Raw genomic sequence first — 26,673 nt, forward strand, 5'->3', positions numbered from 1 at the left:
GTTCAAGCAAACCCGAATACTTTTGCAAGAGACATTTCAGAATCCCAGTCAAATCCAGTACGATTGCTGGATCCTTTGAATTCAACTGAACTATAGCACAGATCTGCAGTCCACCATTAGAATACTGTGGGTGTGCTGTATAAGCCATACCGCCCAAAATAGTTCTAAAACAGGAGAAGCATCCTCGTTTAGGAATGTTGTATAAAGTGAAATGGTCTGGGAAGAGTCCTACGTTTGAACAGTTCAAAATAGACGTAAAGGGGTATTTACGGATTCTTTCGAAATGTAAGAACAAGCTGTGCGGACCTTATCTTTATTTACCTTGTGTAATCGTTTTTCATAAAGTGTAATTGTATTATAGCATGTGCCCCTGACGATTTTCTTGATATGTTATATGTGCTCTTGTTTGTATTGTATATAGTTTTGTTGTTCAAATAAAACGTAAAAGACACAACTTTCCGGATGCGGCTGCTGTAAAAATAAAATGACATCAAGGCTGCTGTACGCAGAGGTCTGAAACCTGCTCCACAGAAGACCTTTATCCAGAGGTGTTAAAGAAGTCGAGATCTCGCCATGAGAGCGGAAGCATCTCAGAAAATGCAGGTGCAGTCGGTTCCACGGTCATAACGCCACTAAGTCGGGCGACGCGCAAAACCCACCCGGCTTCCTTCGGGCAAGTAATGAGACAAAGAGACAGCACACAGCGGGTAGCGTGGCCGAGTGGTCTAAGGTGCTGGATTAAGGCTCCAGTCTCTTCGGGGGCGTGGGTTCGAATCCTACTGCTGCCAGGTGCTTCTGTTGAGACCTCCTTTCAGCTGGCTTCAGATGAAAGGGAGGGAACTACTTTTTGGCAGTCTCTCGAGAAACTAAGCAAAGTGTTTAAAGATACTTTCTCAGCTTGACATCAAGGCACAAAACAAAAACCTTCTTGCGTCCTCTCAACCCAAAAGCGCTTTGCCACTTTTTGCGTTATGCAGGGAAGGACGTCTGCCCAGATCACTTTTGTGTCAATGCAAATCGTAGTGTGCCCTCCATTTTAATGTTGGCTGTGCTGGCGTGCTGCTTCTGTCTGTGAAACCTGAATGTTCTGCTTCTTCACACCGAATCGTCGGCGGGGGTTGAGCTTGTTAAATCTTTGTGCATAGCTCTCTTTTGGAAGTACTTTGTCCAAGGTCAAAAGCGATCGTGGGATTTACTTCATGCGTGCAAAAAGCATGCCTCGCACGACAGATTTAAATGGGGAATGGAGCCTGCTTCTTGCTGTTTTTCCTGTGGCTGCAGTTACAAAGTTGATCGTGCTTTCACATTCTGTTAACAGTATTCACTGGCTGAGCTTTATCAGTTGGTTCGTAAAGGAATCTCTGCTTCGGTTCCAGAAAAGTCATCTGTGTGTTTTTTTCTGTGCCCATGCCAGTCTTTTAAAGCTGGTAGTAATGGCGGTGAAGTTAATTTTTTATCCTCTTTAAAAGAATAAGGACGGGCTGGGGCAAGCTCCATTTACCAATCTTTCAGCTTACACCGAACTCGCGAATTGATTACACTGCAGAGCCACAGGCGCCTCGCTTTTCTCCATTCTCTGGGTAAGGGTGAAAAAAAAAACTTTGCTGGTATTAGCTGGCCTGCTGGGAGTACCTCTTCTTCACTGATAAGCACGATTTGTGTTTCATCTTTCGCAAGCTGTATAGATTTCTTTCAAAACAAGTTGTTCCAGAAAGGAAACGAACACTTACATTCACCTGAATTAAAAGGCATGGGATTTGCCCGTAAGGATAAATTCTGTACAATAAGACAGGAAGAAAGGCACTGCTGGGAATCGGACCCAGGATCTCTTGTTTACTAGATAGGCACTTTAGCCAACTATTCACAGTGCCAGCAAAGTGCTGTCCTTTGACAGCCACTTGGACACTTCTCAACTGTGGGAAGTTCCATAGTTAATGATCAAATTCACTTGCATCCTAATCAAAAGAAATATTAAGAAACTTTTTCTGATACCAGTTTCATAGTGACTTTGTAGGTGACATGTTCTTTATGAGAATAATGTTTTGTATGCGATCAATAACAGCACTAGAAAAAAATACCGGAAAGAAATGATCTGTCACTAAGGAAATTCATTAAATGAAGCCAAGACATAATCAGAAAATCTATATCAAGGAAATGTTAATCACTTTATATGTTCTTTAGCGTTTATATATATATACTGATAGACTGTCACGATTATAGTCCCCCCTCCTTAAGGGTGCTCCAGCCCTTTCACTTGTCTTTATTCTGTGCACCTGCTCCCTATCCCCAGCCCACCTTAAAAGCCAGGCGCTGACGCTCATCCGGGCTCTGCTCTGATTTCCATATCGTGCGAGTCCGGGACCAGGAAGCGCCTGGTCCTGTTAAGGTTTTAACCTCTGTTCCCGTTCCCGTTCCTCGTCCGCCGGTTCCGACCCGGCCTTCGTGGTTTTTAATCCTTCTTCTGATGGATCTCCTGGTTTTGGACTTACCCTTGCGTTTTGGATTTTCCCTAAGGACTACTCTCGGATTGTTCGCCTCGGCCACACCTCCCCCGTGCACCAGCGCACCTTGGACACGCCCCCTTGTCTTCAGCCCCGTTTTCATGCATGACGTTTCCCTAGTGTCTCCCCACTCCGTCGGACTGTCGTCCGCATAGGGTCCGGAAAGAACTGTTCGTTACAAAGACATTCAAGGCATTCTAGTCGCTGTACTCTAAATGAAATCACAGTACAGTACAGGACATGCAGTGAGGAGCTCACGCAACGAATACTCTTGAACGCAACAAAAGTAATGGCACACGGCACATCACGTCCGAGTTTAGTGACAACTACCTCAGAGATTGAAAGCTGGGTAGTTTCAGATCACTTTCGATCATAGTATCGAAGTGCCGTCTCCCACATAACCGATCCACAGAAGAACTGTATCCAGAGGTGTTAAAGAAGTCGAGATCTCACCATGAGAGGGGAAGCATCTCAGGAAAAGCAGGTGCAGTCGGTTCCATAGTCATAGCGCCACTGTCGGACAAGAGCAAAAGCCACCCGGCTTCCTCCGGGAAAGTAATGAGACAAAGAGACAGGGCATAGTGGGTTGTGTGGCTGAGTGGTCTAAGGTGCTGGATTAAGGCTCCAGTCTCGTTGGAGGTGTGGGTTTGAATCCCACTGCTGCTAGAAGTTTTTGTGTTACAACCACCAAGTGGAGCAATGTGTTAAAAGCTACTTTATCAGCTTAACATCAAAGCAGGGAGAAAAAAGTGTTTCTTCTTCTCAACACAAATTCTTGTTTCCACCTTCAGCAGGGAAGTTTGTGTACCAAGATCACTTTTGAGTCAGTGCAAATCACAGTGCGCCCTCAATTTTAATGTCGGTTGTGCTCCTTTTATCTGTGAAACGTTAATGTTCTGCATTTTCAAGTCGAGCCATCCTCAGGGGTAGAGCTGATTAAGTCTTTCTGCATAGCGCTCCATCAGAAATAACTTGTCTATGTTCCAAAGAGATTGTGGGTTTCACTTCAAGCACTCACAAAGCATACCTCACATGTCAGATCTAAATGGGGAATTTGTTGGTTACAAAGCTGAACGTTTTTCCATGTTCTGCTGGAGTATCCACTGGCTTCCCTTTATCAGCTGTCTTGGAAAGATAAGCTGTGCTTCGTCTCAGGAAAAAATCATTAGTACTGTCATTTTATTCTGTGCATATGGCTGATATTTAAAGTATATAAAAATCACGAGTTCATAGATTTATCCAAATATCAACGGCACCTTGTAAACCTGTGATAAGAATTCCTTCAATACAATAGTTTCACTCCAGGGAAAAGGCAGGGAAACATCGAGAATTCTTATTTAAAGACAACATCCGTATTGGATTGCATGTCAGCAGGCATCACTCAGAATTCCTAATATAATTTTGAATTCAGTTTTGCAGTTCTTTAGTGTTTTACTACTTTCAGAGAGTCCTTTATTGACCTTGCTGAAGCAGAGAAGCGACATAATCACAAATGTGACCAGTTTTTCTGCTGTTTCTGGTTAATAATGATTATTATTTTGTATTTTGATTAGTATTTTTCGTAGCGTTCTTCCTCAGCTTTTAAGTTATTTGGTGAGCAAGAACCACTGAGAACGAGTCTGAATCAATCAAGAACATATACGGTACTGCTGTCCTGTGTACAACTGCTTCGTCCTAATTGAGCTTTTCAGTGTTGAAGAAGACGTTTCCAATTTCGATTGCTTGTTTCAGAGGATGTGCTACAAGATCACAGATTCATTTGAAAAGATTTGGAGATGTATTGGCTGGGATTCAAACCTGGCTCAATTGCATGAAGGCACCTATACTCAGCAACGAGAGGAAAGGAGAAGGGGCCAGAGGTAGTGTGGCTGAATTGTCTAATATGCTGGATTTTAGGCTCCACTCTCTCAGGGGCGTGGGTTTAAATCCCACTACTGCCCAATGTTTTAAGACCTTACTTCCTGTGATTTGTAATATGGTCAGTAAAAGCACTTTATGTAAGTATTTCTTATGTCAGCGTTACAAGTCACTTACTGCTCCACAGGTCGGGGGTTCAATCCCTGGCATCTTCAGGTGTTTTATATTACTGTACTCACATCGCAATCTTCTGTTGAGTGAGAACTCTTTGCTCGTGTTCATAGAGAGCCAGGTTTACCTTTTGAATCTCACCCGGGATTTCCTGAGAGATCATTCAGCGAGCGAGCCCTCCCTCTGGACTCCGCACTGAGCTGAAAGCTGCACGAATTCCTCACTGTGTGTCCTCTACTGTTACAGGTGGTCCAGCGTAAATGTGCAGCACAGTGATATGAACAACTTGAACTTTTTCTGTATGTGAAGAAAAATGCAAAAGAGCATGTAAAGTATTGATCATATAAAATATCCATGGTACAACTCGAGAAAAAACTGAAGCACAAAACAACGACTTTTGATGATTACAAGAGATTCAAGAAACACAACCGTCCGCAGATGGGTTCAGATCCTGAACGCATAAGTCAAAAGAACAAAAGCGAAGTAAACTCTCTTCATTGTCTTATAGTTTATGTAATTAAACATTTTTTTTCTTTCTTTATAATTTCTTACTGTTGATAGACGATTTATTGAATTTTAACAGAATCACAACTACAAACATTTGGGGTTAAACTTTTATTCACATACTCTAACAAAGAGAAACGTTAGTGTCTTCCAGTGTGTGAGCCAATTTTTAAAAAAATTAAAAATAAGTTATAGAAATTGAATTGTTCTACTTTTTAGGCTTGCATAGTCTTATTCATATTTCAGTTAAGCCTTTTCTTCTGTAGTAATTTCATTTGATATTAAAATTAGTCCTGATTTACAAAAATTTTGTAATAAGTTTCAATTTAGGAAAATCGTGCCCAGAAGCTACCAAAACTGGTAATGTTCACATAATGTGTAATGCCAAAGCAGCAGTTGGGGTGGGAAACAAAAGGCATTTCTTGGTATGAATCCTAAAACTTCATAGATGGCGTTCTAGGACTTCTCGCTTCAGATAAAGCTGTTAATACATCATAGATTTCTACTCAATCAATATCTGCAGTGTTATCACTACCGAACGCTAAATATAGATCCTGGCAATAATTCATGAGTTGTTCGTTAGAAAATTGTTTATGTTTTTTTAAAACATATTTTCAATACCAGACAAAAAGTCGAAAGTTTCAATTTCATGCAGCTGATGACATCTCTCTTCGATGGAAGTTATAAGTACAGTACATCCAAAATACTGCGGAATCAATCAAATATACATGTTTCTTGTGGATCCAGAAGATCATTTTGAGACTCAAAACATGCCTGTCTTTTCTTTTTTCGAGGACGAAGGAGTAGCAGCAGGAGTAGCAGTAATGGCAAGAACGTGTTTAGAGTTCAGCACTTCTCATTTCTAATGCAGAGCCATCGACTCGGAAAGCACCGCCCGCGATAAAAGAAATTGCAGAATTGGTCTGTTCATGCTGCCTACACGCTTGAATTGCTGGCATTTTCTGCAAGCGTTCCTTTTTGAGGGTTCATGAAATTCCTCGCATTTGAGCCAACACTAAAATATTTCATTCGGGGTCGCCTAATTCATAGTGCAAACCGAATCTACAGGGGAATGCTGTGGCACATGAAGCTGTTTGTTATTCTGTTATTCTGTTATTCTGTGAGGTGTGAGGGGCGGAATGCAAATCGAGTTGGTGAATAGAAAATGAAACAGGAGTCACTTCTTGAGCTACGAATTCCAAAAAGTATGAAAACCTGTGCATTTTAACAGTGCAGAATACTCACAAATTGCACTGAGTTGCTTGCTTTCTTCTGCTGCTTTTATATTTCAGTCATTCACTGTCAGCTAGCACTGGAACAATTCAAGAGAGGTAAAAACGGAAGCTGTTAGGAGTGGGATTTGGACCCACGCCTCCATTTGGAGACCAGAACACCCAAGCCAGCTGGAAAGACACATGTCCTTGAGTCTGGCGCCTTAGACCACTCGGCCACCCTGACAATCAAAAGCATGTGGTGTGCTGAATGCACCAGTAGTTGACTAAACTGAGTTTCTTCCCTGAAATTATTTGCTTGCGAAGACCCAAGTTGCCTTGAATGGATCTTGGAAATCAAATATACGGATGGATTGTTATTCGGTTGGGAGTTTTGAGGGGCGTATTATAAATTGAGTTGGTGAAAAGGCTTTTTGTTAGTCTGTCGGGAGGCTGCACAAGGTGTTTAGAGGGAGAACTTCTAAAAGGCAGGCTCTCTATGTTTAACATCAAGAAAGATTTTTTTTTCTCAATGGAAATGCTCTTTGGCGCTTTCAGCTTTACGTAGGGAACAACGTCTGCCGAGACCACTTTTGAGCCAGTGCAAATGGTAATGTGCCACCAAGTACATTTAATATTGGCTGTGGTAGCGAGCTGCTTTTGTTTGTGAAGCTTTTACTTCTTTAAGCTGAATCATCGGCAGGAGTAGCTTATTAAATCTTTGCTCATTGTGCTCCATCAGAAATACCTTGTCCATGTTCAAAAGAGATCAGGGGATTTACTTCATGCTTTCACATGGCATACCTTACACGAAAGATTTAAATGGGGAATTGATTGTGCTTCTTGATGTTGTGCCTGTGGTTGCCTTGGTTACAATGGTGAACGTTCTTCCACGTTCTGCTAGAGTATCCACTGGGTGGGCTTTATCAATTGGCTCGGATAGGTCATCAGTGCTCCGTCTCCAGAAAAATAATCAGCACTGTCTTTTTTCTGTGCGCATGACCGCCTTTTAAAACATATAAAATCACGAGTTCATTGATTTCTCCAAACAACAACAGTACAATGGGCGTTGTCCCGGCATCCTCTGGCTACCGGCCAACCAGTAGAGGTGCAGCTCGGAGTTGGACGGGCGGAGGAATCTAACTGCGATGTGCAGGGCAGTCGTTGCTCCGAGGGGATCTACCAGCAGTCCGGCTGGCTAGTAGAAAGTATCTATGCACAGAGTGTGACCGCAAGTCCGCACAAGTCACTCTTTTGCCCGGGAAGAAGCTGGTTCGTTCCCGGACCAGCGCTGCTACTGAATAAGCTATTCAGGTTGTCGACGAGGGTCCAACTGTAGGCTGCCGTTGATCAAGCGGAGCATTCACGTTGGTAGAATTCTGAGTACGTACGGGATCCTCGGCCTCGCGCTTAGAACAAAGTCCAAGTCCCAGTGCAGACAACAGCAGTTATCATGTGATTGTCTCTGAGGATGCGCGAAAATGGCCAAGGAGAGCCCCGATCTGAGGTTGCGCTCCCTTTTTAACCAAGACACAGATGTGTGCTGATTGGTTGAGATTTTGGCGGGCATTGAAGACCCACGTGGTGTTACCACGCCCTGCCAATCCCTGATTGGTTGATCAAGGTGAGATATGAGTCACTTACTCCTGACACTTAGGAATGCAGTCCAGATGTCCAACTGGCACTCCCTAGACAGATAGGCACCAATGGATGACCATTGATCATGATAGCCAGGCTAAGCTAAGTGCATCCCCGTTTGGGAGCTGTCCCTTATCAAAAGAAAATATCTTAAATCAGCCTGCATGAATACTTTCTCTGTGGCTGCACCACAGAGATGGAGAGTGAGATGGGGCCTCATTTAGGAAAGCACAGCAATGCTTAATTCTGTCTTATTACCAAGTATTGCTGCTACAACTGCTTAAATTCAAACTAAACAGGACTATGGGAATGAGATTTGATTTCGAACTGGGATTTAAATAAATAGGACCACTGCACTACATTGTGCTTTATGTAAGACAAAAGGTGGGCTTCCTGTGTTTTCGATAACTCAGTTGTACGAGCGGAGGAATATAGTGGAAACAGCTGGGAACTCTTTGCTCTCTGGTTTGAATCTGGCTGGAAGAAAGGTGTTTTTTATGTTCTTTAATCAAAAAAAGAGAAAATGTATCTTTCACTTAGTTGTCTTATTTTCTAGGCTTGTAGACTCCTCACTCTTCCTAAAAGAAAGTGCTGCAGATAAAGATACAGTAGTTGTCAGAAGTTTAGTTCAGTGGTAGAGCACATAGAGGCTGTATGTGGTTGTTTTCAATCGCAGGCGTCTCCACTCTGGATTTCTTCCTAAGCGCGATATCTTTCCTTACTTGTGTGTGAATTTCAGCGCGACACATAAACCCTTTGTCTGTTTTATAAAGATTATATTTTAAATCAGTTAAAACAAAAAAAGTACCAATTACATACATGTAGAAAACACATGTATCTAATTTGAAAATTTGGGCAATGTATTACTAGTAGTGGAGCTGAGCTCACAGAAGAGCAGTTGATATTGTTAAACCACGTATTATTTTTAAATGATGCTACTAAGCACTGGCACGGTGTTTGTGCAGTCCTACCCAAGCTTTCTATCGACTGGATGAGTCTCCTGTTCCATCTCCAATTCTTTCCGCACATTTCACCTGTTTCACCACCGTTATCATTAGACTATAGCCACTAATACGAGAATACTGTTCTGAAAGACTGTCTTAAATAATAATGTTGAAAAGGTTAATGATAAGAGTTTTTTTCATTAAGGTAACCATACATTTGCCTGTATAGTACAACTTATTATCTGTATCCGCAAATCCCCAATATTAATGCTGTCTCCTGAGAAACAGAAGTGTAGAGTCAAATAATATTACAACAAATCTATTCAATTAACACCCCTATGTGACAGAACACATTTAAGACTTACACCCCTTTTAAATATGTATTTCCTTCATTTCAGTTCTCTCCCCGGGATACCTGAAAATTCATTATAGTATAATAAAGTCTGTGCATGCATTACCTGTAATACAGCTACTAATATAGATAACTTTAAACTTCAATATTAAGATATTACACTTTTATTAATAAAATATGTATTGATAAAATTCCTTGTGAATAATTGTAGTGTCTGGAAAGCAATTGTTCATTACTTAATGACGATATTATTTCCACTACATTCAGGACAGTTCCAATGTATTGTTCCACTTCGTCTGCTTAGTCTCCTACTTTAGTAACATCTAATGGGGAGCAGCTGTTATTTTAGGTTTGTTGCAATTGAGAACAGGTTTGCTACAGAGCTGCTGACAAATTTCAGCAGCCAGTTTGTTGCAACTGACCCGTTGTAGCTACCAATCAGAAAAAAAACCAAACGCAACAACTTCAAAAGAGAAAGAACATTAAAAACAAATCTGGGGAACAACATAAACACAGAATCTAATGCAGAACTTTATCAAGTCTTCAGTGCTCCTCTTGTCTCAGTAGACCTCTCTCATATATTTGTGTACAGGTCAACTGGAGGTACACAGCTGTAATTTAAGTAGGGAGCTGCATCACAGCATGCGTGGGCTGCAAATGGAAAAGTATAGGTTTATTCCATGCTGAAAATAGAAGTAAACACAACGTTTCAGCTGTGGAGCTTTGATTGTGACTCGAAATAAATCTTTACTTGTTCGTTTGATGTTAATTTATCTCCATCAAATACCTAAGAGTATCTAAACTCGACAGTTGCTCTCAGTAGCTAAAGACACTGCTCCAGGTGAGGCTTGAACTCACAACCTCGGCATGACTCTGCTGTGCACTGCTGTATAAGTACCACGCACTGACCGATTGCGCCACTGGAGCTGTGCGTCTTGTGTTCTTCATACAGACTGACGCTGCAGAAACACAGGGTGAAAACGGTTTCGGTTGTGGATCCATCTATACATGGGGAACACTAAAATAGCAAGGAAAATACAAGAAAAGAAACTGAAAGAATTGTGCTAACAGCAAAGGGGAACTGAGGGAGGTGGTCAGACAAGTAAATCAGCCTGGCAGATTATTTGTATCGACAGTTTTTGAGTCAATCAGCAAACAGATTTCTCTTCATGTGCCTTAAACTGTGCAGTTTGTATCTTCGCTGTAGATAGGTTTCTTCAGAAGTCCGGTAAACTGACAATAATGGAGAACTAGCTGACGCACCCCATCGTGAAGACCCTCTGTAAGGTGATTACACGTTTCAATTTCAAGTCGCCTCCTTTACACTCAATTGCAGCCCCGAAACTGAGAGAAAGCATGAGAAATGGCTTCAATTTCAATGTGAAAGTGCAGTACAGGCTCGATGGCTTCACATCTCCAATCAATCAAATAAAATTGCAGTAAAGCGATCTAAATATGACTCTGAAGTACTGGGAAAGATGATTATTTTGAGCGTGCCTCCAAGGGTCTGCTACGAGGCTTAAGTTGGCTTCTTATTCGCCAGCTTCTTATGCGTGTTTTTCGTTCCACCTTAAATGGTGCTGCTGTGCTGTTATGTCGCCTTTCGCCTGTAGATGGCTCTCTTCAATCAGTACTAATCCGGCTGGAATACTGTAGACATCTTCACTGAAAAGGAATATCCAAATAAATAGCGACTGTCCAAATTATATTTTTGTATGGAATAGATTTCAGAAAATCGCAAACCAATTTTAAAAACTCACCACAACACGGACTTACACTGGGAAAAGGTGACTGTACTTTCTGCTTATTGCTACGGCCTTCCCCCCGATTATGAAAATGTCTCACAGTTCTGACACCGATGTGTGAAAGACAATGTAACAGACTATCAAAATCCTGAAGTACAAGAAATTTTAATGCACCAGTTTTTTAAATATGACCCTCTGATCCTGGCATGTCAGAATACATTTCGAAAAAGTATGGCACGAATTGCACGAATTGCAATGGCACAAATTGTTGAGAATATCACTGACCTTGCCGATATTTGCAGGGGATACGAATGTTTTACACGTTGAACTACAACACGTAAAAATTGAGCTTCTTAGTCAATATCACCGGGAATGTCCAATAATGACGAACATCAGTAGCTTCAAGGAAACTTAGACTCGCACATGGAGTTTTATCTTCGAATGGAGGGTGGGAGAATTCATTTATACTCTCGTTGCTCATTAGCTAAACTATTTTAAAAATATGACACAGATTTGTTTGAGAAACTTGTAATCGCCTTAAAGAGAGTCTTCTTTGAAGATGTGCACCAGCTAGCTCTCCACTGTCAATTGACAGGACTTTAGAAGAAACTGTTCTCATACAACCAACATACAAATTACACATCTTAAGGAACAAATCCGTGTACTAAATAACATAAAACTGTCGCTGCAAATTATCACCAAGCTGTTTTATGTGTCTGACCACCTCTTTCCTACTTTGCAGCGAGCACAAATCTTTTTGTTTCTTCATCGCTATTTTACTGTCTCTTTCCCCCATGTGGAGATGGATCCACAGCCGAAACTTTAGGTCAATTCCTGTTACTCTGTCTGATTGAAAGAGCTGTATTAAAGGCACTCCCATCTCTGCAGGAAAGTTATTGCTGCTCTCAACACAATATACTGCAGCCAAATATAGCGATACTGTCACTGCCTGTGGGCCACGTGTTCCTACTGTCAGTCTATTATGTCATGTTCATCCACACCCAGAAACATTACTGCTGGAGCATAAGAGTTATATAGGCGCAGTCCATAGAGCAAGAATCTCTTAATCTCAGAACTGTGGGTTCAGCCCCCACATCGGGTCCCTCTGTGTCAATTTGATCCCCCAATCCTTCTAACATGACCTGATGGCGTAACAGTGATACCCAGTACCCAGCGAAATTCAGCTTTCTTTCCACATCGGCCGAACAAGAGTTTGTCTAAATCGAGGGAGATCTGCTCACAAGCAAGTATTAAACACTTCAGCATTTACTGTTCGAATACCACACTTTGTCAAAACACTGCCGCTTCTTAAGCTAATAAGTAACGGTTTTTGAGCACGCATTGTATTGTTAATGCTTATATTAAAAAAGCATAAATTCACATAATGGAATTTTGACGGAACAAAGTAGTCCAGCCCCTTTACAACATTACATACCCACTGATTAAAGCTTAAACTACAGCAGCAGGAGTAACAATAATGGCAACAACATGTTTGGAGTTCGGCATTTCATTTATTCTGCGGAAACATCGTATCGGAATGAACTGCCCGAGATAAAAGAGTAATTGCTGCTTCAGATCATTTTTACAGAGCATTGCGTTGTTCTGTTCATGCTGACTACACGCTTTAAATTTGTCATTTACTGCAAGCGTTGCTTTTCCGGGTTTTTCTGAAATTCCTCGCATTTGAGCCAGCACTAAAATATTTCATTCCCGTCGCTGAATACATCGTGGAAACGGTATTTGCAACCGAATGCTGTCACACATGAAACCTTTTTGTTATTCGGTTCTGAAGTTTGAAAATGAAAATAAAACGGGGGTCACCTCATAGGCTTGAAAGAAGTCCAAGCAGCATAAAAACCCGCGAATTCTCACAAAGGCTGCACCTTTCTTCTGCTGCTTTTATAAATCAGCCTAAAACATTTGAATGCATACCTTACTGCTGCTAACCACATTCACGTGTTTACAAAGCTTTTTTCTGTCCGTTATGTTTTTGCTAAATAGTTTCTCCGTTTCCCTCGTACTGTGATTGTCAGCGAGCACAACAAGACTGAAACAGTGTAAAGGCAGGTAAAAAAGACAGGGTAAAACGCCTGACTGTCGGGAGTGGGATTTGAACCCGTGCCTCTATTTGGAGAGCGAAACACAAAGCTTAAAAGACACGAATCTGAATTTGCTGTTTTTAACCGCTCGCCTATCCTGAGAAAATGTGTGCTGTTTGCACTAGTTGCATGCGATTTTCCGTAACTTTAGGACGATTGATACGACTGGACGAACACAATTTGTGGCGTTTAGCATGATAGGACTTTCGGAGACACAGGCCACACACTCACAGCCCACTCAGTATTGATGGAACGGAAGTGGAAACAGTCACCAGCTTTAGGTTTTTGGGAATTCACATCTCTAAAGATCTAACCTGGACTGTGAACACTGACTCTATCATGAAGAAGGCTCAGCAGCGCCTTTATTTCTTGAGGTGCCTCAAGCGATGGGGGATGCCAATACATGTGTTGGTGAACTTCTACCGCTGCACTATCGGGATCACCGTGTGGTATGGCAACACCTCTTCGCGAGAAAGAAAGGCACTGCAGAGAATGGTCAATATGGCCCAGAAGATTAAACACCGAGATTAAACAGCTCTATGAGGACTGCTGCCATGGTAGAATTCTGGCCATCACAGAGGACAGTCACCACCCAGGGCATGAGCTCTTCACCCCACTGCCCTCAGGCAAGAGATATAAAAGCATACGGACAATTACCACTAGATTCTTCAATAGCTTCTATCCACAAGCAGTGAGACTGGCGAACACATTTAGCCATCCCCCTCGGACCACACCTACACCATCACCATCTACCTCATTGTAATTTATTAATTGTACGTCTCCAGTCATTGTTTACACGTCTGTATTGTTTACATTTAAACTGTCTGCATGTTTACTTGCACATTGTCTATTGTTTGTTTGTACATTGTCTTGATGCACTGTTTGCACTTTGTTTTGTTTTTTACACTTGTTTTATAATCAAGAGACTTTCTGTAAGTAAGAATTCCATTGTACCAGTACCGGTTACATATGGCAATAAAGTTCAAGTTCAAGTTCGATATGGAAAATGGTACCGGAGCATTCGGGTCCGGACTACCAGACTCAGAAACAGTTTTTACCCCCGCACTATCAAACTATTAAACTCCCAGCCTCTCTCACTCTCTCCTCACCTCTCACCTATGATCTGAACCTCACAGTGCCTTCTTTCTTACCAAAAACCCAAACACACATTGAAAATCTACCTCTACCATACATGTCAAAAGCTCACTCCCCATCATTTCTATCCCTTTATTTCATTCTTTTGATGCATGTTTTTGCACATAACCTGTTACCTTTTTGTTGTTTTGCACACTGCCTGTTGTTGTTTTTTGCACATCGGCTGTTGTCTCTTTCTTTTGTTATACAATTGTATTGTTGTTGTGTTTTTTTCTTTGTACTACTTATGTCCGAGAGCTAGCTAAATACCATTTCGTTATTCCATATACCTGCGTATGAGTATAATGACAATAAACTTGAACTTTTAACTTGAATTTGAACTTGAACTTGACATAGTCTTGCAGGCAGTATATTATTTTATCGTTTACTCGTATAAAAAAACATGGTCTTCTCGTTCCTAAGTCAGATTTTGAGTGCTTTCGAACGTTACTTCCGACCTGCACTGACAGCTCACCCGATCTGTTTGTGATCAGACCATGGAGTGGGGGACTGTACCAAGCGCACGTTCTTTCCCAATGCTGAGGCGATCATTTGGAAGATGGGTGTGAAGAGAGACAAGCTTTGTCGACTAAAATACAAGGCAGGATAAGCATGAATACTAATCACTGGCGACAGTTATGCTCTCTTACTATTGAGACTCCTACATTTTTTTTGAAGACTTTGAAACAAAAGGTAAGCAGAGACAAACAAAACAGGTACGGGTGGGGATTGAACCCACGATCTTCGGTTTACGAGACTGACGCCTTACCACTTGGCCACCTCGCCTTCAAATAAACAGGAGAATAATGTTGTTCAAATTATTTTTTTCTGAACCTGGTTTACATCGCCTGGAGGCAGCAACAACAATAAAAGGGATACTTAACAAGGAGATGCGCTGTAGCAGTGCAACTCCAACAGATGCTCCTGAAGAGACTGGAGGTTTAAGCCAGCTCCTTAGAGCACTCGGCCGTGTTACTCTCAACAGCGGCTCTTCAGCTCTTGTTGTTTGACCTAGTGGTTTTATAACGCGTGGAAACGACCGCAACTTCATTTTCTGAGATGCTTTCTCTCATGTGGTGAAATCTCGACCTCTTTGGCATCTCTGGCTATAGTTTTTCCTGTAGAGCACCTCTACTTATAGTGCCCTTGAAGTCATTTTATTTTTACAGGAAGACGCATTCCCTAACGATCTCTCCTGTTTTAGAAATGCTTCATAAGGCATGTTTGATTCAATGGACAAACAGTATACTAATTGTACAATGCAGATCTATGCGGCATTCGTACTGGATTTGACTGGGATTCTGAAATACTTCTTGAAAAGGTATTCAGATTTTCTTGAACCTATAATAAAAACACAGACCCGAAACTCCCTAGCTTCCAATCTCTTGCTGTCCTTAAACTCGGACGTGATGTTCTGCAGACGTGCAGTGTCCCTTTACTCTCGTTGTTTTCAAAACGAACTCCATTGTCGGGCGCAGTTAAAGTGGAACTGGCCTGACCGCACAGGAAAGTACAGAATGATAAAATGTTTCTACGGCTCAAAATGTCCCTTTAGACCCTCGTCATGTCTCTGTGAGGAACGGGTAGGTAGAGAGGTTTAACAGATGCTCACGATGTTTCACACGGGGTGTTACCTGTTGTAGTGTTTCAAAAGATGTGTTAGCGGACCACAGATTATCTTGAAAAGATTTGGGTTTGCACTGGCTGGGATTCAACCCTGACTCAATTATTTGGAAGGCGCCTGTACCACCAACGCACTTCCGAGAAGCACCTACAAATTATCACAATCCTCTCTCTCACCTACAAAGTTATGGAGACACAGACGTCCAATGAAAGCTCAAGGCTCAAATCCTTTGTTGTGATATCATTTTAATTAATATTAGCTTTGATAAGGTGTCATTTTTGCCACTTAAAGGTAAAGTCTGCTCCTTTTCTCCTGGTATAGAAAGAACGTGTTCCATCTTTTTTTAAAAACACTACAAAAAGTAAATTATTCAGCTCTACCGCCTGTGAGCATTGACAAGACATCTCAAAAGGACATATTAAATAAGAACACGATCCTTCCTGTTACCATTCCTGTGGTTGGGGCATTGTTTCACCCTTTTGCGTTAAATCATCAGTACTGCTGTTTTTCTATGGATAGTTTAATCAAGAGCACTTAAAAGATGCAAAAAGCTTTCAAATAAAATAGAATTGAAAGACAGTCGAGTAAGGAGGTAGAAAAAAAGCACTCCCCCGTCTGGGAATCAACCACCGTCGCCCATGTAACTGGATACAAAAATAACAGATTAATTTGTGCCCAGTCTCTTGAAGCTTCGATGCGATTATTTTTCCTTCCTTATTTCTTCATTCCTATGAATTTACTCTGTAGTAGAAGAAACGCGAAAGTGGGAAACTGCAGGCATTCTTCGTGAGTGGTGTGATCAGTGAGCATTTGCACATCTCTAAGTCTGTTCCATAAGCTTTGCCATCGGGGATGTAGCTCAGTGGTAGAGCGCATGCTTTGCATGTATGAGGTCTCGGGTTCAATCCCTGGTATCTCCAGGTGCTTTTATATTAGAGTACTCACATCGCAATCTTCTGTTGAGTGAGAACTCTTTGCTCGTGTTCAGAGAGAGCCAGGTTTACAAAATTAAATGCAGGCACAATCGACGTGCTGCAGAGTTGCGCTGCTATTTTAAATGTACCTCTTTTAGTTCTGTTAAATCCTAAATTATTTGAACTAATAATTTAGTTCAAAGTCAGGAAATCCAGAGATTGCTTCACACTTGTCGTGGCTGTTGCAGAAAACACCTGTTGAATCTCACCCGGGATTTCTTGATTGATCATTCAGCGAGCGAATCCTCCTTCTGAACTTAGCACTAAGCTGAAAGCTTCACGAACTCCTCACTCCGTGTCCTGTACTGCTCTCGTGTAGATGTGAAGCACAGCCGTAAACACACCTTGAACTTTTTCCGTTTGTTAAGGAAAATGCAAAAGAGCATGACAAGTATTGATCGTATAAAATATCCATGGCACAACTCGAGAAAGTACTGAAGGACTACACATCGACTTTTGATGATTACAAGAGATTCAAGAAACACAATCGTCCGCACCTGGGTTTGGATCCTGAACGCTAGAGTTAAAAGAACATAAGCGACGGATATGACCTATAAACTCTCTTAATTGTCTTATAGTTTATGAAATAAAACAATTTCTAAATGAATTCTAACTGTTGATAGACGATTTATTGAATTTTAACAAAATCACAATTACAACCTTTTTCGGTTAAACTGTTATTCACATGCTCTAACGTAAATAAACGTTAGTGTCTTCCGGTGTGTGAGTCAATTTCTCCAAAAAAATATTTGTTAGTCTGGCGGGAGGCTGTGCAAGGTGTTAAGAAATAGAATTTCTAAAAGACAGGCTCCCTAAGCTTAACATCAAGGCTGTTTTCTCTACAGAAATGCTCTTTAAATTTCAGCACTGTTGCAACTCCCTTTATAAAGGGTGTGCACACGTATACAACCAAGGCATTGAAATTTTTTTTTTAATTATTGTTCCAAAAAATGTTCCATTTGTTTTCTTTTTAATGTTGTTGATTAAAAGATTTTATTAAATGTGAAAAAAATCTGAATGTGAAAAAAGGTCCAAATGCTATTGAAAAAAATCAGTAATGTGAGGAAAGATGGACTGTGGGAGCCCCTTAACTACCCATGTCATGCTGTATTTCTCACTCATTCTACTGGGAATGCTACACGTGACTTGCGAGGATCCCGACAGTGTTGACTTTCTTTCAGAGCCCGGATAGTTCAGTCGGTAGAGCATCAGACTTTTAATCTGAGGGCCCAGGGTTCAAGTCCCTGTTCGGGCGGATGTGCTATTCATAAGTCTATCGTGAATGTCATTCTAAATAGTCTTTTATCTTTCACTCTTCTAGCTGTACTGTGGTTATTTTAAATGTCCATTACTTGTATTTACAGTAGTGTATTTAGTGTCTCATTTCACAAACCGAAAATGTTCAAGTAGATCTTGTCACTCTACTCCACGTCATTATCTAAATTAAATCACAGTAGAGTACAGGACACGCAGTGAGGAGCTCACACAGCGAGTACTCTTGAATACGACAAGAGGAAAGGCACACTGCACATCTGCAGAACATCACGTCCGAGTTTACAGTGACAGCAGAGGTTGGAAGCGAAGTAGTTTTTTATTACTCGCTCGCTGAACGATCTCTCAAGAAACCTCGGTTGAGATTTAACGGGTGTCTAATAATCACGTTCAAAAAGGTGACGATGTTTTTTTTTAACTAGGTAGCCTTAATGGCATCGCGGTGTGAGTAGATCTTAAAGCAGCTGCAGACAGAGTACCCGTAATGGCAACACGTTTCTGCTTTGAGTTCGGCTTTTCTTATTTCTTCTGCAGAACCAGTGGTATCGGAATATACTGATCCGCATAAGAAGCGCTTTCGGGTTCTGATCATTTTTATTGAGCGCTGCTCTAAACTTTACATTTGCTCGGGCTAGTTTTCCCCATGAAAAAAAGAAATATCCCTAATTACATGATGACTTTTTTTCTTGTCAACGAGTAGAAAGAAATAAAATATATACTTCATTATAAGTACCACAGGCAAGATGGCGTTGCGTTCAGGTCGCAGTTACCCCTGGAGACGTTTGTTAAAATCTCACTTCTAATAAAGAGGTCTTTCTCGTTAGAGTAGAAACGATAGAAGCCTTAAGCGGGGGAAAAAATCACAACATCTCGCATTTCACGTGTTTAATGTTAACTGTCTCAGTGGTTGCTTTGGTGATTGATGGCTCTTCTCCCTCGCAGGGTGACGGCAAACGTCTTCAGGGAGGGAGTCTCCCACGCACGGCTTGTCTTTATCAAGAGCTGAGACAACAGAAACAGACTTCCAACTGACATTAATTACTTCTTGAGCGTTTATGACCGTCTTTAAAAGTTGAGAGCAGACTAGTTAGTGCGGTAGAATATGGAGATCATCTCCAGCTTTTGAGCTCAACTGCAACAAGAAGTCATGCTAAATGTAGTATAGTGAGTAGACATCGCGAGACAACAGAACGAGAGAGTAGAAGGCAGGAATATATGGTGTAAGGGCGTGATCTGTGTAGTTAACAAAATAGTTAAAATAATATAAAAACGTCTCTTTATTAAGATACACAACATTTATGGCGACGAGAGATGAGTGCTTGACGGACTCAAAGCGAGCAGAACACTGCAGATTTTAGTTCTCTTGCTGGTAGAAACGAACTTTTGAATTTTCTGACTGTTCGTTTAGCTTGCCCATTGGAAGATATGGCAGCCGCGCCGAGAAGCTTTGCTTATGCCCGGCTTTTTTCACCGCTTCTACTGAACCTCGTAGCTCCGGATTTGTATACGGAATACAAGATATGGATGGAGTCGTACAGATTTTTTTTAAATAGCCGGTGGATCTACAGAAGCTCAGGATGCCGTGAGACGTGCTACATTACTGCACTGTATCGGGGCTCCCGTGCAGCGGATTTTCGCCAATCTCCCTGGAGAAAAAGGTACATATGAACAGACTGTAGCTGCCTTAGACGCTTACTTTACACCGCGGAGAAATGTGGTTTTGGAACGGCATAAATTTAGGCAGAGAACTTAGTCTCAGGACGAATCTGTTGATGCTTTTGTGACTGCACTAAGAGAATTGGCTAAATCTTGTGACTTTGGAGTATTGGAAACTGACATGTTAAGAGATCAACTTGTGGAAAAAATGTGCACATAAGAGACTATAAATTGCTGCAGGAGGAAGGGCTGACTTTAAAAAGAGCTCTTACAGTCGCTAGAATTCATGAAGCAGCTCAAGCAGAATCAAGAATGCTTTCTGACCACAGTGACAAAGTGACACTGAACGGGGCGCTCGCTCAAACTTTACAAACAAAAGCCGAGCAGCAGGACACAGTCATGCTAGAGAAATAGAAGAACAGGGGACGGCTGACATTACATGTTACAGGTGTGGACTAACAACGCACAAAGCAGATGAATGCGGAGCGTGAACAGCAAAATGTCTACACTGCAAGAAAACAGGACATTGTGCACATGTCTGCAGAACATCACGTCCGAGTTTAAGGACAAGTATACCTTTTATTGTTGTTGCTGCATCCAGGCGATGTAAACCAGATTCAGAAAAAAATAATTTGAACAACCTTATTCCCATGTTTACTCAAAGGCGCGTTGGCCAAGTGGTAAGGCGTTGGACTTGTAAACTGAAGAGCGTGGGTTCAAGCCCCACCTGTGTCTGTTTCATTTGTCACCGCTTTCCTTTAGTTTCAAAGTCTTAAAAAAACTTGCAATGTAGGGATCTCAATAGTAAGAGAGCATAACTGTCGCCAGTGATTAGTATTCGTGCATATCCTGCCTTGTTTTTTAGTCGACAAAGCTTATCTCTCTTCACACCCATCTTCTGAATGATCGCCTCAGCATTGGGAAGGAACGTGCGCTTGGTACAGCCCCAGACTCCATGGTCTGATCACAAACAGATCTGGTGAGCTGTCAGTCCAGGTTGGAAGTAACGTTCGAAAGCACTAAAAATCTGACTTAGGAACGAGAAGACCATGTTTTTTTATACGAGTAAACGATAAAATAATATACTGCCTGCAAGACTATGTCAAGTTCAAGTTCAAATTCAAGTTAAAAGTTCAAGTTTATTGTCATTATACTCATACGCAGGTATATGGAATAACGAAATGGTATTTAGCTAGCTCTCGGACATAAGTAGTACAAAGAAAAAAACACAACAACAATACAATTGTATAACAAAAGAAAGAGACAACAGCCGATGTGCAAAAAACAACAACAGGCAGTGTGCAAAACAACAAAAAGGTAACAGGTTATGTGCAAAAACATACATCAAAAGAATGAAATAAAGGGATAAAAATGATCGGGAGTGAGCTTTTGACATGTATGGTAGAGATAGATTTTCAATTTGTGTTTGGGTTTTTGGTAAGAAAGAAGGCACTGTGAGGTTCAGATCATAGGTAAGAGGTGAGGAGAGAGTGAGAGAGGCTGGGAGTTTAATAGTTTGATAGTGCGGGGGTAAAAACTGTTTCTGAGTCTGGTAGTCCGGACCCGAATGCTCTGGTACCGTTTTCCATGTCATGCTAAACGCCACAAATTGTGTTTGTCCAGTCATATCAATCGTTCTAAAGTTACGGAAAATCGGATGCGACTGGTACAATCAGCACACATTTTTCAGGATAGCCAAGCGGTTTAAAACAGCAAATTCACAGCTTCATGTCTTTTAAGCTTTGTGTTTCGCTCTCCAAATAGAGGCACGGGTTCAAATCCCACTCCCGACAGTCAGACGTTTTACCCTGACTTTTTTAATTGTCTTTACACTGTTTCAGTGTTGTTGTGCTCGCTCACAATCACAGTACGAGGAAAATGGAGAAACTGCTTAGCAAAAACATAACAGACAGAAAAAAGCTTCGTAAAAACGTGAATGTGATTAGCAGCAGTAAGGTATGCATTCAAATGTTTAAGGCTGATTTAAAAAAGCAACAGAAGAAAGGTGCAGCACAATGCAACACAATTTGTGAGAATTTGCGGGTTTTTATGCTGCTTGGACTTCTTTCAAGCCTATGAGGTGACCCCCGTTTTATTTTCATTTTCAAACTTCAGAACCAAAAAACAAAAAGGTTTCATGTGTGACAGCATTCCGTTGCAAATACCGTTTCCACGATGTATTCAACGACGGGAATGAAATATTTTAGTGATGGCTCTGCTTTAAAAAAAACACTATTGTTCCAACCCCCAAAAAGACAAAAGTGGCATGCCTGAATAATTACCGCCCAGTAGCATTAACATCTGTGGTGATAAAATGCCATGGAGAAGCTGGTGTTGTCACACATCAACTCCTCCATCACAGAGTCCCTGGACCCCCTGCAGTTCGCCTACCAGAGCAACAGATCAGTGGATGATGCTGTCTCCCTGGCTCTGCATACAGCCTTGGAACACCTGGACACTAAGAACTCGTATGTGAGAATGCTGTTTTTGGACTACAGTGCAGCATTCAATTCCATCATACCCAGTCAACTGGTGACAAAGCTCAGGGGATTAGGTCTGTGCAACTCTGTCTGCAACTGGCTGCTGGACTTTCTTATCAAGAGACCACAGGTGGTGCGGATAGGCAATAAAACATCAACAGCACTCACCCTGAGCACTGGAACCCCACAAGGCTGCTGTCTGAGTCCAAGGTTGTACTCCCTATTTACTCACGACTGCACAGCAAGACACAGCAACAACCACATCGATAAGTTTGCCGATGACACCACTATAATAGGACTGATCAGTGATGATGATGAGTCCACTTACAGGGATGAAGTTGTACAGCTGCTTCGGTGGTGTCATAGTAATAACCTGGACTTGAACATAAAGAAAACGAAAGAGCTAATAGTGGACTTTCGGAGACACAGGCCACACACTCACAGCCCACTCAGTATTGATGGAACGGAAGTGGAAACAGTCACCAGCTTTAGGATTTTGGGAATTCACATCTCTAAAGATCTAACCTGGACTGTGAACACTGACTCTATCATGAAGAAGGCTCAGCAGCTCCTTTATTTCTTGAGGTGCCTCAAGCGATGGGGGATGCCAATACATGTGTTGGTGAACTTCTACCGCTGCACTATCGAGAGCGTCCTCACCAACGGGATCACCGTGTGGTATGGCAACACCTCTTCGCGAGAAAGAAAGGCACTGCAGAGAATGGTAAATATGGCCCAGAAGATCATCGGCTGCGGTCTCACCAAGATTAAACAGCTCTATGAGGACCGCTGCCGTGGTAGAATTCTGGCCATCACAGAGGACAGTCACCACCCCGGGCATGAGCTCTTCACCCCACTGCCCTCAGGTAAGAGATATAAGAGCATACGGACACTTACAACTAGATTCTTCAATAGCTTTTATCCACAAGCAGTGAGACTGGCGATCACATTTAGCCATCCCCCTCGGACCACACCTACACCATCACCATCTACCTCATTTTAATTTATTTATTGTACGTCTCCAGTCATTGTTTACACGTCTGTATTGTTTATATTCAAACTGTCTGCATGTTTACTTGCACATTGTCTATTGTTTGTTTGTACATTGTCTTGATGCACTGTTTGCACTTTGTTTTGTTTTTTTTACACTTGTTTTACAATCGAGAGACTTTCTGTAAGTAAGAATTCCATTGTACCAGCACCGGTTACATATGGCAATAAAGTTCAAGTCAAGTCAAATGCGAGGAATTTCAGAAAAATCTGGAAAAGCAACGCTTGCAGTGAATTACAAATTTAAAGCATGTAGTCAGCATGAACAGAACAATGCAATGCTCTGGAAAATATGATCTGAAGCTGCAATTACTCTTTTATCTCGGGCAGTTCATTCCGATACGATGTTTCCGCAGAATAAATGAAATGCCGAACTCCAAACATGTTCTTGCCATTATTATTACTCCTGCTACTGTAGTTTTAAGCTTTAATCAGTGGGTATGTAATGTTGTAAAGGGGCTGGACTACTTTGTTCCGTCAAAATTCCATTATGTGAATTTATGCTTTTTTAATATAAGCATTAACAATACAATGCATGCTCAAAAACCGTTACTTATTAGCTTAAGAAGCTGCAGTGTTTTGACAAAGTGCGGTATTCAAACAGTAAATGCTGAAGTGTTTAATACTTGATTGAGAGCAGATCTCCCTCGATTTAGACAAACTTTTGTTCGGCCGATGATTTCAGATCAAAATCTGAATCAAGTGGAAAGAAAGCTGAATTACACTGGGTACTGGGTATCACTGTTACACCATCAGGTCATGCTAGGAGGATTTGGGGGATCAAACTGACACAGAGGGACCCAATGTGGGGACTGAACCCACAGTTCTGAGATTAAGAGATTCATGCTCTGTCAACTGCACCTATAACTCTTGTGCTACAGCAGTAATGTTTCTGGGTGTGGATAAACATGACATAATAGGCTGACAGCAGGAACACGTGGCCCACAGGCAGTGACAGTATCGCTATCACATTTGGCTGCAGTATATTGTGTTGAGAGCAGCAATAACTTTCCTGCAGAGATGGGAGTGCCTTTCATACAGCTCTTTCAATCGGACAGAGTAACAGGAACCGACCTAAAGTTTCGGCTGTGGATCCATCTCCGCATGGGGGAAAGAGACAGTAAAATAGCAATGAAGAAACAGAAAGAATTGTGCTCGCTGCAAAGTAGGAAAGAGGTGGTCAGATACATAAAATAGCTTGGTGATAATTTGCAGCGACAGTTTTATGTTATTTAGTACACGGATTTCTCTTCATGTTCCTTAAGATGTGTAATTTGTATGTTGGTTGTATGAGAACAGTTTCTTCTCAAGTCCTGTCAATTGACAGTGGAGAGCTAGCTGGTGCACATCTTCAAGAAGACTCTCTTTAAGGCAATTACAAGTTTCTCAAACAAATCTGTGTCATATTTTTAAAATAATTTAGCTAATGAGCAACGAGAGTATAAATTAATTCTCCCAATCTCCATACAAAGATAAAACTCCATGTGTGAGTCTAAGTTTCTTTGAGGCTACTGATGTACGTCATTATTGGACGTTCCCAGTGATATTGACTAAGGAGCTCAATTTTTACATGTTGTAGTTCAACATGTGCAAAACATTCGTATCCCCTGCAAATATCGGCAAGGTCAGTGATATTCTCAACAATGCGTGACATTGCAATTCGTGCCATACTTTTTCCCGATGTATTCTGACATGCCAAGATCAGAGGGTCATATTTAAAAAACTGGTGCATTAAAATTGTTTGTACGTCAGGATTTTGATAGTCTGTTACATTGTCTTTCACACATCAGTGTCAGAACTGTGAGACATTTTCATAATCGGGGGGGAGGCCGTAGAAATAAGCAGAAAGTGCAATCACTTTTTCCCAGTGTAAGTCCGTGTTATGGTGAGTTTTTAAAATTGGTTTGCGATTTTCTGAAATATATTCCATACAAAAATATAGTTTGGACAGTCGCTATTTGGATATTCCCTTTCAGTGAAGATGTCTACAGTTTTCCAGCCGGATTAGTACTGATCGAAGAGAGCCATCTACAGGCGAAAGGCGACATAACATCACAGCAGCAGCATTTAAGGTGGAACGAAAAACACGCATAAGAAGCTGGCGAATAAGAAGCCAACTTCAGCCTCGTAGCAGACTCTGGGAGGCACGCTCAAAATAATCATCTTTCCCAGTACTTCAGAGTCTTATTTAGATCGCTTCACTGCAATTTTATTTGATTGATTGGAGATGTGAAGCCATCGAGTCTGAACTGCGCTTCACATTGAAATTGAAGCCATTTCTCATGTTCTCTCAGTGTCGAGGAAGCAATTGAGTGTAAAGGAGGCGACTTGAAAATGAAACGTGTAATCACCTTACAGAGGGTCTTCACGACGGGGTGCGTCAGCTAGTTCTCCATTATTGTCAATTTACTGGACTTCTGAAGAAACCTATCTACAACGAAAATACAAACTGCATAGTTCAAGGCACATGAAGAGAAATCAGTGTGCCGATTGACTCAAAAATGTCGCTACAAACAATCTACCAGGCTGATTTACTCGTCCGACCACCTCCCTCCGTCCCCCTTTGCTGTTAGCACAATTCTTTCAGTTTCTTTTCTTGTATTCTCCTTGCTATTTCAGTGTTCCCCATGTATAGATGGATCCACAACCGAAACCGTTTTCACCCTGTGTTTCTGCAGCGTCAGTCTGTATGAGGAACATCCCCTGCACAGCTCCAGTGGCGCAATCGGTCAGCGCGCGGTACTTATACAGCAGTGCACAGCGAAGTTATGCCGAGGTTGTGAGTTCAAGCCTCACCTGGAGCAGCGTCTTTAGCTACTGAAAGCAACTGTCAAGTTTAGATATTATTAGGTATCTGATGGAGATAAATTAACATCAAACGAAGAAGTAAAGGTTTACTTCGAGTCACAATCAAATAAGGCTCCACAGCTGAAACATTGTGTTTCCTTCTCTTTTCAGCATGGAATAAACCTTGACTTTTTCCTTTGAAGCCCATGCATTCTGACGCAGCTCCCTACTTAAATTACCATCAGCTGTGTACCTCCAGCTGACCTGTACACAAATATATGAGAGAGGTCTACTGAGACGAGAGGAGCACTGAAGACTTGAAAAAGCTCTCGAATTAGACTCTGTGTTTTTGTTGTTCCCCAGATTTGTTTTTAATGTTCTTTTTCTTTTGAAGTTGTTGCATTTGTTTTTTTTTTTTTTGTAGTTGTTAGACTACTACAGGGATTTACCTAGGTTCCTGGAAGACTTCATGTTTTGTGTTTGTTGTGTTTTCGGGTTAAAATTGTTTTTTTTCTATTTATAGGACCCCACGCATTACTATGGGAGTAGATAACTTTAGTTCTTACATTGTACCTGAAATTACTACATAAACTACTACTCTGTTTCCCTTTTTTTAAAAGGCACAAGTGAAGTTTGTTTTTCCTTGCTGCTGATTGGTAGCTACAATGGGTCAA

General features: G+C 41.4%; 7 non-coding genes across 7 annotated transcripts; 4 read left to right on the forward strand and 3 right to left on the reverse strand.

Moving 5' to 3' along the window:
• Positions 1-706: 706 nt before the first annotated feature.
• trnal-aag (transfer RNA leucine (anticodon AAG)) lies at positions 707-788 on the forward strand. The gene has a single exon. It is a non-coding gene; the product is annotated as a tRNA-Leu (tRNA).
• Positions 789-6,378: 5,590 nt separating this feature from the next.
• Positions 6,379-6,491, reverse strand: trnal-caa (transfer RNA leucine (anticodon CAA)). The gene is made up of 2 exons: positions 6,454-6,491; positions 6,379-6,424 (listed from the first exon to the last, which is right to left on the reverse strand). It is a non-coding gene; the product is annotated as a tRNA-Leu (tRNA).
• Positions 6,492-10,011: 3,520 nt separating this feature from the next.
• trnai-uau (transfer RNA isoleucine (anticodon UAU)) lies at positions 10,012-10,105 on the reverse strand. Its single transcript has 2 exons — positions 10,068-10,105; positions 10,012-10,047 (listed from the first exon to the last, which is right to left on the reverse strand). It is a non-coding gene; the product is annotated as a tRNA-Ile (tRNA).
• Positions 10,106-14,870: 4,765 nt separating this feature from the next.
• trnat-cgu (transfer RNA threonine (anticodon CGU)) lies at positions 14,871-14,942 on the reverse strand. The gene has a single exon. It is a non-coding gene; the product is annotated as a tRNA-Thr (tRNA).
• Positions 14,943-16,628: 1,686 nt separating this feature from the next.
• On the forward strand, positions 16,629-16,700 carry trnaa-ugc (transfer RNA alanine (anticodon UGC)). Its single transcript has one exon. It is a non-coding gene; the product is annotated as a tRNA-Ala (tRNA).
• A 1,236-nt stretch (positions 16,701-17,936) lies between these two features.
• On the forward strand, positions 17,937-18,009 carry trnak-uuu (transfer RNA lysine (anticodon UUU)). The gene has a single exon. It is a non-coding gene; the product is annotated as a tRNA-Lys (tRNA).
• A 7,913-nt stretch (positions 18,010-25,922) lies between these two features.
• On the forward strand, positions 25,923-26,016 carry trnai-uau (transfer RNA isoleucine (anticodon UAU)). Its single transcript has 2 exons — positions 25,923-25,960; positions 25,981-26,016. It is a non-coding gene; the product is annotated as a tRNA-Ile (tRNA).
• The last annotated feature ends 657 nt before the right edge of the window (positions 26,017-26,673 follow it).

This window comes from Lepisosteus oculatus, chromosome 14 (genome assembly GCF_040954835.1).
Source record: "Lepisosteus oculatus isolate fLepOcu1 chromosome 14, fLepOcu1.hap2, whole genome shotgun sequence".
NCBI classification, from domain to species: Eukaryota; Metazoa; Chordata; class Actinopteri; order Semionotiformes; family Lepisosteidae; genus Lepisosteus; species Lepisosteus oculatus.